Below are 12,392 nucleotides of genomic sequence, written 5' to 3' on the forward strand. Positions count from 1 at the left end.
CACTCGCCAACATCGCACGAAAACACCACATCAACACAATTTCCTACGCAGACGTCACTCAGCTAATCCTCTCCCCCACAAAAGATCCTACAGCTGCAAAAATCAACTTCCACAACGGACTCCAAGCCATCGCTAGCTGGATGGAAGCAGCCACCTCAAATTAAACACAGACAAGACAGAGATCCTCATCTTCGGAGCCAAACCCTCAGCATAGAACGACTCCTGGTGGCCCACCTCCCTAGGATCTGCACCACCTCCCACCACCCACGCACGTAACCTGTTATTCATCTTGGATTCCACACTCAGCATGACTCAGCAGGTCAACACCATCTCCTCTTCTTGCTACAACACCCTCCGCATGCTCCACAAAATCTTCGATTGGATCCTCGTCGAAACCAGGAAAACTGTCACCCACACCCTGGTCAGCAGCCGACTGGACTACAGAAACGCTCTATATGCTGGAACAACAACCAAACTCCAAGCAAAGCTGCAAAGAATCCAGAAAGCATCCGCCCGACTCATTCTGGAAGTCAGACGTCGCTACCACATCACTCACCCACCTCAGAGACTTACACTAGCTACCAATATCAAATAGGATCACCTTTAAACTCCTCATCCACGCACACAAGGCACTCCACAACACAGGCCCAACCTGCCTCAATGAAAGACTCACCTTCCACACCCTCACCCGCAACCTTCACTCCGCCAGCATCGCCCTCGCCTTCGTTCCCCGCATCCGTCGCACCACTGCTGGAGGAAGATCCTTCTCCCACCTGGCCGCCAAGACCTGGAACTCCCCACCACTCCACCTTCGCCAGACCCAAGACCTCTTAACTTTCAGGAAACACCTAAAGACATGGCTTTACGACCAGTAGCTTCCCCCCCCCAGCACCTTGAGACCTTAACGGGTGATAAGTGCGCTTTACAAATCCTACGATTGATTGATTGATTGATATCTACTGAGATGTGGTCTTTTTCAGAATGCTTCCTGTCCTAATACATTTTAAGCTTCCATGCACCAATGCAGACACCTTTGCACCATAGTGCAAAGGGATCTGTGTTGTGGTAGGCATGGTTTTTGTGCTGGAATGAGTTCATTCTTGTACAAAAACTATGGGGGTCATTACAACCCTGGCGGAAGGCGGAGAACCGGCGGTAAGACCGCCAACAGGCTGGCGGTCTTACTTTGTGGAATTATGACCATGGCGGCTACCGCCATGGTCATCTGCCGGTTCTCCGTTCCGCCCGCTGGGCTGGAGACCTGGGTCTCCAGCCTGGCGGGCGTCACTAGACCGCCGGCGGTATTCGGACCCGGCTTACCGCTGTGGATTTCCAGCGGTTTGAACCGCCATGAAATCCATGGCGGTAAGCACTATCAGTGCCAGGGAATTCCTTCCCTGGCACTGATAGGGGTCTCCCCCACCCCCCACCCCGACTCCATCCACTACCCCACCACCACCCCTGCCACTCCCCAAAGGTGGCAGGGCCCCCTCCTCACCCCGACCCCCAACATCACATCACCCATACCCACACGACACGCACGCAGGCACCACCTACACACTTACACGCACACACCCCGAGATACATGCCTACATCCACACACACAGTCAGACATGCACACCCACATTCAAACATACACGCACACATCCATACAGACATACCCACAGACATACACGCACTCATTCCCATACACACAACACCCCTGCAAGCATACACGCACTCACACCCCCCTCTACATACACACACGCACACCCCCATGCACCCACACAACACCACGCACCCCCCACCCCTCTTTCCGGCCGACACCACACTGCCAACAGAACACCACCACAGCGAATCACAGAACGTTATTCGCTGGGCGGTGTTCTCTTGGCGTGGCGATGGAGGTGGAGCAACTTCCACTTCCCCGCCTCCCGCCAGTATGGCTGTTGGCGGCTCTCTGTCCTTAAAAGAACAGAGAGCTGCCAACGGTCATAATAGGGCGAGTGGCAAACCGCCAACACTGGCGGTCTTCCGCCCGGCGGTCCCTCGGCGGTCTTTCAAAAAGACCGCCGAGGTCAAAATGACCCCCTATGTGTTATGGTTTTTCTCTGTTTTTATGTGTACAGTAGAATGCAGTACCTGTGTAAAGCAGAGAAAACACAGATACATTGCAATATTTCTCCTTGTTATGCCTGTATCTGGAAGGCACATGATTTGGGCGCAGACCCCTGTCTTCAATGCTTTGTAGTAGGTATGTGCATCATAATTTATGGGTGGTTACATGTAAGCACCAATGCAAAACCTAATAAATGCCCCTCTGCACAAAGTAATACAAGGTAGTGCACTGTGCAAGTTAGCTTTACTTTTGTTTCCAATCTAATGCAAATCACAATTTGCATTAGATTGTAAATCCCAATCTAACACTTTGGGCAAGATGTACAACCCTGAGTTTTGCAACTCGCCATTTATGACTCTTTGGCAAGTCACAAATTGTGAATCTTAAAACCTAATGTACACCAGTGTACCTCACACTTGTGATTCCCAATGTGGTTACAAATGACCTAGGTCATTATTATTCATGAGGTAGGTCGCAATTTGCAACTCCATTAGGAATGGCTGCATCCACAGGGATGGTGGCCTGCTGGGCACAGCAGACACCATGGTGGTTATTACAACCTCGGCGGTCTTTTTACAAGACTGCTGAGGGACTGCCGTGCTGAAGACCCCCAGTGCAAGCAGTTTTCCACTCGGCGCATTATGACCGCTGGCAGCCCTCCGTCCTTTTCCAGACGGAGAGCCGCCAACAGACATACTGGCGGTCTGCGGGGAAGTGGAGGTTGCTCCACCTCCACCGCCCCGTCAACAGAACACCGCCCACCGAATCACGTTCTGTGATTTGGTGTGGCGGTGTTCTGTTGACGAGGTGCTGGCGGCAGAGCTGCCCCCATGGATCCCGTCGCCTCCAGGAGGATCAACGGACCAGGTAAGTTGATCGTCTGTTAGGGGAGGGGGGCAGGGGGTGTTGTGTGTTTTGTGCGTGCATGGGGTGTGCGTGTGTGTATGTAGAGGGGGTGTGTGAGTGCGTGTATGCATGCAGGGGGTGTTGTGTGTTTGGAAATGAGTGCATGTCTGTCTGTATGTATGACTGTATGGATGTGTGTGTGTATGTCTGAATGTGGGTGTGTGCGTATGACTGTGTGTGGCTGTTGGCATGTTTGTTGGTGTGTGTGCGGGTATGTGTGGTGGTGGTGCCTGCATGCGTGTCAGGTGTGAATGTGTAATGTAATGTTGGGGGTAGTGGTGGGGAGGGGGCCCTGCCACCTTTGGGGGTGGCAGGGGTGGTGGGGGGTGTCGGGGAAGGACTCGGGTGGGGGTGAGGGGTGGGGGAGACCCCATCAGTGCCAGGGAAGGAATTCCCTGGCACTGTTATGCTCACCGCCATGGATTTCATGGCGGTTCCTAACCCCATGAAATCCACGGCAGTCAGCCGGGTCATGATACCGCCGGCAGTTGTGTGATGACCGCCGGGCTGGAGACCCAGGTCTCCAGCCCAGCGGTCGACTCCGCCCTGGCTGTCTGATCGGAGAAGTGGCGGATGACCATGTCGGTAACCGCCATGGTCATAATTCCAAATTTTTTACCGCCAGCCTGTTGGCAGTAAGACCGCCACTTCTCCACCAACCACCAGGGTTGTAATGAGGGCCCATGTCTTTGACCGCTTTTAAATAAAGCAGTTTTTTTTTTTTAATGCAGCCCGTTTTCCTTAAAGGAAAATGGGATTCAGTTCAAACAAAAAAATGAAAAGTTTTCTTTTCATTTATTCAGAGCAGCAGTGCTCTTTGCTCTGAAAAATATTTTCGCATCCATTCTGAAAGTGCCCCTGCAGTAGTTGACCATTGTCCATGTTCTATCGCCTTAAGCAGGGAAGTCCATCAGAGTGTTAATTAGTCTACCCTGGCATTAGGCTGGAAGGGGGATAAGTTGGAAATGGCCTTTCTGCTTGGTCACCCCCAAACATTTTGCCTTCCTCCTTCTCTTTTTCTGACCTCATTTTTGCTGGCTTTAGGACTCTGCACACTTTACCAATGATAATCAGTGCTAAAGTGTATTTGCTCTCTCCTTAAAACATGGTGACATTGGCTCATACCCAATTGCCGTATTTAGTTTAATTATAAGTCCCTAGTCAAGTGCACTACATGTGCCCAGGGCCTGTCAATTAAATGCTACTAGTGGGCTGTAGGACTGGTTGTGCCAACCACATAAGTAGCCCTCTAACCATGTCTCAGGCCTGCCCCTGCAGTGCCTGTGTGTGCAGTTTCACTGCCACTTCAACTTTGGATTTAAAAGTACTTGCCAAGCCTTAAACTTCCTTTTTTCTACATATGTCACCCCTAATTTAGGCCCTAGGCAGCCCATAGCGCAGGGCGAGATGTAGGTAGAAGGCAGGACATGAACATGTGTGTTCTATATGTCCTGGTAGTGTAAAACTCCAACATTCGTTTTTACACTGCTGTGAGACCTGCTCCTTTCATAGGATAGCATTGGGGCTGCCCTCATATATTGTTTGAGTGGTAGATCCTGATCTGAACGGAGTAGCCAGGCCATATTTACTATGGCCAGAATGGTGATACAAAATCTTGCTTAATGGTGAAGTTGGATTTTATATTACTATTTTAGAAATGCTACTTTTAGAAAGTGAGTATTTCTCTACACTTAAATCCTTCTGTGCCTTTCAATCCATGTCTGGCTAGGTTTAGTGACAACTCCCTTGTGCATTCACTCAGACACACCCCAAACACAGGATACTCAGCCTCACTTGCATACATCTGCATTTTAAATGGGTCTTCCTGGGCTGGGAGGGTGGAGGGCTTGACACTTACATGTCAAAGGACAGTAGCCTGCCCTCGCAGAATGGACTGCCACACCCCCTACTGGGACCCTGGCAGACAAGTTGGAACTGAAAGGGGACCTTGTGCACTTTTAAGCCACTCTTTGAAGTCTCCCCCACTTCAAAGGCATATTTGGGTATTTAAGCAGGGTCTCTGACCCTACCAACTTAAACACGTCTGAGGTAGACACTCTACCTGACAAGACACTTCCTAGATAAGAGAACCTGAACCAGAACTTGCATCCTGCCAAGAAGAACTGCCTGGCTGCCCAAAGGACTCACCTGTCTGCTTTCTGTGAAGGACTGCTGCCTTTCTGTTGCCTTGTTGCCTTGCTGCTCTCTGGCTGTGGTGAGAAGTGTTCTCCAAGGGCTTGGATAGAGCTTGCCTACTGTTCCCTGAAGTCTCAGGACCAAAAAGACTTCATCTGTACAAGAAGGACTCCTTGTGTGGCAAAAATCCAGAAATGCCAGAAATGCCAGAAATGACTCACATCCTGCACCGTGGTGAAATATTCACTGCACGCCAAACTGGAATGGTGCAGCCCGACTTCGCAGCAAGAAGATCGATGCAGCGCCAGCACAGCAACAGGAAATTTGACGCACGGCCCACTGGATCGACGTACAGCCGAGCCAGAACAACACAGCCCGACTTCCAGAGAAGAATCAACGCAGCCCATGCCATGCGTTAGAAATTTCCACGTAACGCCCACTGGATCAACGCAACTCCTGTGACTGCACCCTGTCAGCGCTGGGAAACCATGCATCATCCCAGGGACATCTGAAAACCCCGCAACCCAAAGAGGATCCACAACCGAGCGCCAGAAATCGATGCACAGTCGTCCCTGTGTGAAAACTAAACGATGCATCTCTGTGTGCGGCCCGAGAAATTAATGCACACCCCCTTGTTTTCCACGCATCTCCTCTTCTGCAGTTCTTTGCAGAGATTTTGATCGCGAACCAAGTACTTAGTGCTTGAAGGAGACAATTATTGCTTTTTTAAAGACTAAAGACACTTTATATCACTTTTACAGTGATATCTTAACAAATACCTATAGTATTTTAATCGTTTTGACCTGCATCTTATCAGATAAATATGATATATTTTTCTAAACACTGTCTGGTGTTTTTTTGTAGTGCTATACTGTGTTATTGCATGATTTATTGCATAAATACTTTTCACATTGCCTTCTAAGTTAAGCCTGACTGCTCAGTGCCAAGCTACCATAGGGTGGGCACAGGATAATTTGGATTGTGTGTGACTTACCCTGACTAGAGTGAGGGTCCTTGCTTGGACAGGGGGTAACCTGACTGCCAACCAAAGACCCGATTTCTAACAGACCACTTCCCATTTTGCAAATGGGATACCATTAATTTTAAATTGGTGGTAACTGTGATTGTTTTGCGACCGCAATTGTGGTCACAAAGCTATCGTACATCCCGCTGTGACTCGCAATTAGGAAGGGATGCCCTCAAGATGCCCCTTCCTAATTGTGAGTTACAAATTCCTATTTAATGAGTCGGTAATTGTGACTTACTCGCAAAATAGGGATGGTACATCGTACCTGTCCATTTTGCAGATGCATACAGCAATTTTCGCTGTTTGCGACCGCGTAAGGCCGTCATACATCCAGATCTTTGTGTTGAAGTTTCCTGTAAAAGTAATGCAAACTCGAAGCAAAGTCTTTATAAATCTGGGAGTCTAAAGGAGCTGCCCAGAGTCCCCTGCATCAAGTCCTGCAAGCAGAGCCCAGCTGACCAGCATCCAGTGGCCATTTGAGGAGTCTGACCAGGTGCATTCTGGGAATTGTAGTCCCAACTTCCAAGGAGCAACTCAGAGCTTCTGGAACCTTGGATCAAGTTGTGTACACTTCAAGGACACAAAACAGACCTCTGGAAGAAGATCCAGAAGTTTGGAGACGTTTGGAGCAACGCTATAAGTTGAAGAGGTGCATTGTGGGAGTTGTAGTCCCAGACCCCAAGATGTAAACCAGAGCCTCTGAACCCTTGGCTGGTGCTGTGGACCACTTTCCTGAATCAAACACTTCTGAAAGTAAGTATGACAGTGTTACATCATGAGTGGCCTGAACTCTGGACTTTGTTCCTTTCCAGTGTGACCTTTTTTAACCCTTTGAGCGCTAGTTGGTTCTATGCGCTAGAAAGCATTCATTCTTTAAAAATTCATATCTCCGGTTCCTCGTATCCGATTTTATTCAATTTGGTGTCATTTTAAAGATAAAAATATAATCTATTCTTATAAATTGATTTTAGATTTGTAAACAGTTTCCTGTGTTTTATTTAATTACTGTGTTGTGATATTTTAACGCTTTATGCTTTGTCTGCTAAGGTATGCCTTATCGCTCGTTGCCAAGCTACCAAGGGTTGAGCTAGGTTTAATTTGTTGAGACCTAACTGGACCTAAGTGGAGGTTGGTGGCCTATTGCTAAGTGTAGGTACTTACGTGGCCTTACCAATAACCAATTTTCCTACAAGATTTACAAGCCTTTATTGGCACATATGCTGTTGCGACTTTCCACTCGGACATAGGGCCCTGCTTTTGCCTCAAGGGCTTTCAGGGACACCATGGCTTTGTTTGGGGTCCAGCTGCATTACTCGTCTCCATTTCATCCCAAGGGAAATAGTTTTGTGGAGTGATGAAATCAAGATTTAAAGCAATCCTTAACTGCAAGGGTTATAGGCACTGGTCGTAGTTGGCTTACACACCCCTATGGAATTCAGAGAGCACTTAACAATCAGCCCAGAAGGTTCCTGGGGGGGCATACTTCATACGAATGTCTGTTCGGAACTCAAATGTATGTTTCAGACCTTGATGGTCCTTGCGTGGAGGTGGTAGATACACCTTTTGACATAAATGAACATGTCACTGTCTTGCAGGACTTACAACAGTTCAGTGATGACAACGCATCTGCCAGTTCCGCCTCCTTGGGAATAAGGGATGTACCAATAACATCTACTGGCTGGATTACAAAAGTTGTGGATCTAGTGCATGAAAAGATTGCTGTAAAAAAGGAGTGTGGTCCCTCTTATCGTGCACTGGTTTCAGTCCTGGAAATACACAGTACCAGAACTGTCATTTTACCACCGCTGCTTGGTTATGGAAATTATGGACATCATTTCATTCACAGAGCAAGTACTTCAAAAACTATTTCTCATTACACACAGTGGGAACTCTGTCCGACTCCACCAGTGGGGAGTTCCAAAATGTATACTGAAATTTTTTAAAAAAGCTGAGTCATATTATTTTATATTGCCAGTGATGGAAAGTCACCATATTTTATTGACCGATACAAAATTAATTTATTCCGATTCCATTGTTCCCCGGTTAGCTATTGAAGGCCATGAATATTGGTTGAAGTCGATAGACTTAAAAAGTGTGTGGGGAACTAAAAATTGGCAAATAAGGGGAAAGGAGGCTTTATTTAGAGCATACCTGACACCTGTTCAAATGATATGTTTAAATGAAACTGTACAACAGTCTTATTAGTCTTAGCAAAGATTAAGGAAGTGAATGTGCCCAGCATTTCTACGCCTGCAAATCTTTACAAATGGCAAAACTATATAAATACATTTGATGATCAGCTCGATGAATGGGTCCACAATGGAACATTTAACACATCAATTTCATGTCCTGGTGGGTGGTTATTGTGGCCTGTAGACACATACGGGTGACATACACGTTTACAATACAATAGGCTGGACCCTCACTATGTGTCCTCAGAACAGTCAGGTATAGTGACAACATATTTTAGGAAAATTATGCCAGCAATGGTTGAAAAGTTCTTCACTACATGCTGTTAAAGAACACCCCAGTCTCCTGTCCAATCAAACAGATTTACAGGATTTTCTGTTAGGCCCCAGAAAACAACACAGAAAATGCTTCTTATATGCAGTATTTAATGACATTTGAAACCTTCCCAACAAGAAGCAGCTGCCCAGTTAAGGCAAATTGAGCAGGAACATTTACAGAAAGCATTAGCCCTTGTAGATAAAGACCTTGTCCGACAGGACATGCACCCTAAATAACATTGTATCCTCTACAATAGACATAGTACAGAGCGACATGTCATCTTTACATCACAGACAGAGTCAGCTAAGATCCATTATGCAGTTAGGTTGGACACTACAAACACTGAAAGCAGATCCCATTCCCTGGCAACACGTTAGCACAAGGGAAATATTTTCAACATTTAATTTAAAGTGACAAGAACATATAATGGCTAAGAAGGGAGCGACTTACATCATGCTAAACATTGAGAAATTAGGAAAGTTGCCTTTTACTGTGGCTGTAAATACCAGCTTTTGAATGGCTCATACATGGGGTTATACATCTTCCTATTTCAACACTTCAATTTACATCCTGTTTGAAACACATTCCGGTAGGCAGATGTGAAAGGCTGGAAGATAATTACATACACGAGGTGTGGGAGCTTCCCTTTTCATACAAATATTTCAATGGCATGAAAGAGGTCTTTCTTAGCGGTAGTGATTGTGAGACTTCTGTGAACCCTTCGATGGTTTGTAAACAGCTGTCCTTTCATGGGGCATGTAATGCCTCGACAACAAACTTGGCTTGTTATCTGAAGGGAGTTCCAGTTCAATTGATTAGACCTGCATTCCAGGTGCTCTCAAAAGGCAGCTATGTGCTCATTAACAGTGAGAGCAGTTGTGTAATCGAGCTGGAATAGCTTATGTCATTTAGGTCTCCCACATTGTCACATATTGCGGGAATGTCCTTTTCCCCGTACACAACAAAGAGGAGTAGGAGACATTTGACTTCTAATTGCTACTTCTGATTTGAATTTTGACAAGTTGACCAGGCTTTATTGTTTCAAAAACATGTGATGCTTACATTTGTATGTGAGACCCATGCACTTCAGGTTGCGAGGTCAGCGCAGAGATTCAGTCCCTTTTAAGCACCAATTTTCTGAGACACTTTGGTGGGTGGGACGAATATTCAACGTTTCCAGTACTACCGGAATCACACATGTCTTTAAGGCTGTTGGTTCTGGTTTCGTTTCACACCTTCTCCTCTATATTTGGCTTAATACCTTCAGCCATACACTGAAAATTTTCAAGTAGTTTCGGGGGATTTCTGATTAATTTGGCTATGATAGGTCGTATCTTGCTGTTGCTACTTTTTCTGTGCAAAGGAGGACTGAAAGCGCTTCCACCAACACAACTGTGTCGTGAACACATGATGCAGTATTTCGGGGCACCACTCCTTGAGCAATTGGAATGTCTCTGTCATTCAGAACGGTTTAGAATTGTGTGCAGCCTATGTTTCGATGTCATTGGTGCCCTTTCGAATGTGCACTGAAAGTCGGTATTTGTACACAGAGCTTACTTTCATTGAACTCTGATCTGTTGATGTTCTCCATGAGGGATCATTACCAGACATGCACATTGAGGGTGTTTGCTACGGGAAGCTGTCTATGAGTTTCCCTTCGGGAATACTGCAACTCTTTACTAAACATTGGGCATAACATGGGATGCTGCTGTCTCAGCTGGAGCTCAGGCTTTGAAACACAAGAGCTCTATGGTTTTCCTTGGCAATGATTTGGATACTTTACCATTTGCCATTGTGGATCATTTTCTGGCATCAGTTGTCTCTGATATAATTGACAGTTTTCAAAAAGACACTGACCCTGGAATTTGGCCTCCTTTGGTGCCACTATTGACGTTTTAAATTGTCCTTTCTTTATTCATGCTCAAGTGTCTTTTAACTTGTCACTATAGACATTTATGTTTGTATGCTTTATTGAAAGATTTTATTAGGCTTTTTCTTTTAGCTTTTTAACCACCTTTGAACTGGCAAGGGGAGTGTGTTGTATAGCTAATTAGCCACATTTTAGACACGTTATTCTTGCAAACTGGGCCTGCCATTGTGCACTTTAGCCCATTTACATTGTTTATTCAGCATTGCTTTATTTTCTAGCAATTGCCACATTTGCAGTGTTGTTTTATTTTTCTCTATCTAATTGTTCTTTCGCCTAGGAAAGCAATTCTTTCTCAGCAGGACAATCATTTCACTTTGTACTTTCCTCAAGGCTATAGTGAGACAGGGTTACCGGCAAAAAGGGTACATTGTGTCTCCAACATTCACAGAAACACACATATTTGTACCTGGGGACCCTTTCTTAGAATATCAACTGAGGGAAATTCCAACCAGATGACCACAACTGAATGCTGATTGCCTCGCTACAGCTGCTTGCTTAGACTGCCAAAACCCTGGCCTTCATGGGAACAATGTCTCTCTAAACTACAGGCTTCGTTACTCGGGTATGAGGGATGATGTCTTCCTGGTGGGGAAACCTGAAGAGCTGATTAGGCTTATTATGTTGTGCTCTAAAATAGCTGAGGTAGGAGAACTATATATCACTCCAAGTGACAGTATGATGGGACTGTGTTTTTAGTTTTGACCTAAAAACAGTGATTTCAAACATGTTTAATTACATCAATCTAAGAAAAACAAGAATACATCACCAAGAATGTATTAGGCTATAACATAAAAGTTCAAGACTGGACATAGTGTCTGTAATGACCTAGAGTGAGGTGGTTACCTAGCCACATAGCAGCCTCTAAGCACATAATGCACTGACATTTAGTAAGGGTAGTGACCTGCAATCAAGTCCTCAACAACATGGGCCAATCATACCTTCTCTAACACAGAAGGAATCAGATTTGCTGCTGCAGAAAAATACTGAATGGGAGCAACCTGAATCTTGGGTCTGGCAGCAATGCATCATTATCAAATGGCAGATTTGTCCCAGCCCTCGGACATTCTTCAAGCCAACAACTTTCTAAGTCCCATGTTTCTGAAAATGTCAGCAGAAGTAAACTTTGACTCTCTCAGGCAAAGGCTAGCAGCAGGGTCCAGGGAAGGTCCACTTAGAACTGGGCAGTTGTAGAGAAAGGACTCTAGTAACCCTGTAGCTTGTACAGGGGTTCAGCCTTATTGCCTTTAGTGTCAACTTCTTTGTCCTGGGTACAAGAAGGAGTGCAGAACAAGTCTTCTGGGCTTGCCACAGATGACAGACAGAAAGTCCAGGACTCTTTTGTTCTCCCTCAGAACCAGAAGCTATTATAAGCGGGGTACTATGGTTGCCACACTTATGCCTGACACAAACCTGTGTGCATGGTAGTGACTCCTGGCTCCTCCATAGCCTAATGGGTAAAAAGTTCCAGTGCTAACCCTACCCACTTTTGCATAATTTCCTGGTTGTTTTACTGCAAACACAGTGCACCTCAGAGAGGGGTCCCAGGGAAGCAATATATTCTCCCGTAGATTCTTGGGCCTGTACTTTAGGTTCCGCCTCCTCCTAGACCATGGGAACTTCTCAGGAGGGTTTCCTATGCCATCTGTCCCTCCCCTTCCCAGCAGGTACCTGGATTACTGTTTCAGGTCTTTCTGACCAGCTGCCATGGGCCATGTGGTCAAAGCACCCACTCAGGCAATCCCAACATCTCCAGATATGCTCCTTCCAGACAGTGTGCTCTAGGTCAT

Source organism: Pleurodeles waltl, chromosome 3_1 (genome assembly GCF_031143425.1).
Source record: "Pleurodeles waltl isolate 20211129_DDA chromosome 3_1, aPleWal1.hap1.20221129, whole genome shotgun sequence".
Classification (NCBI taxonomy): domain Eukaryota; kingdom Metazoa; phylum Chordata; class Amphibia; order Caudata; family Salamandridae; genus Pleurodeles; species Pleurodeles waltl.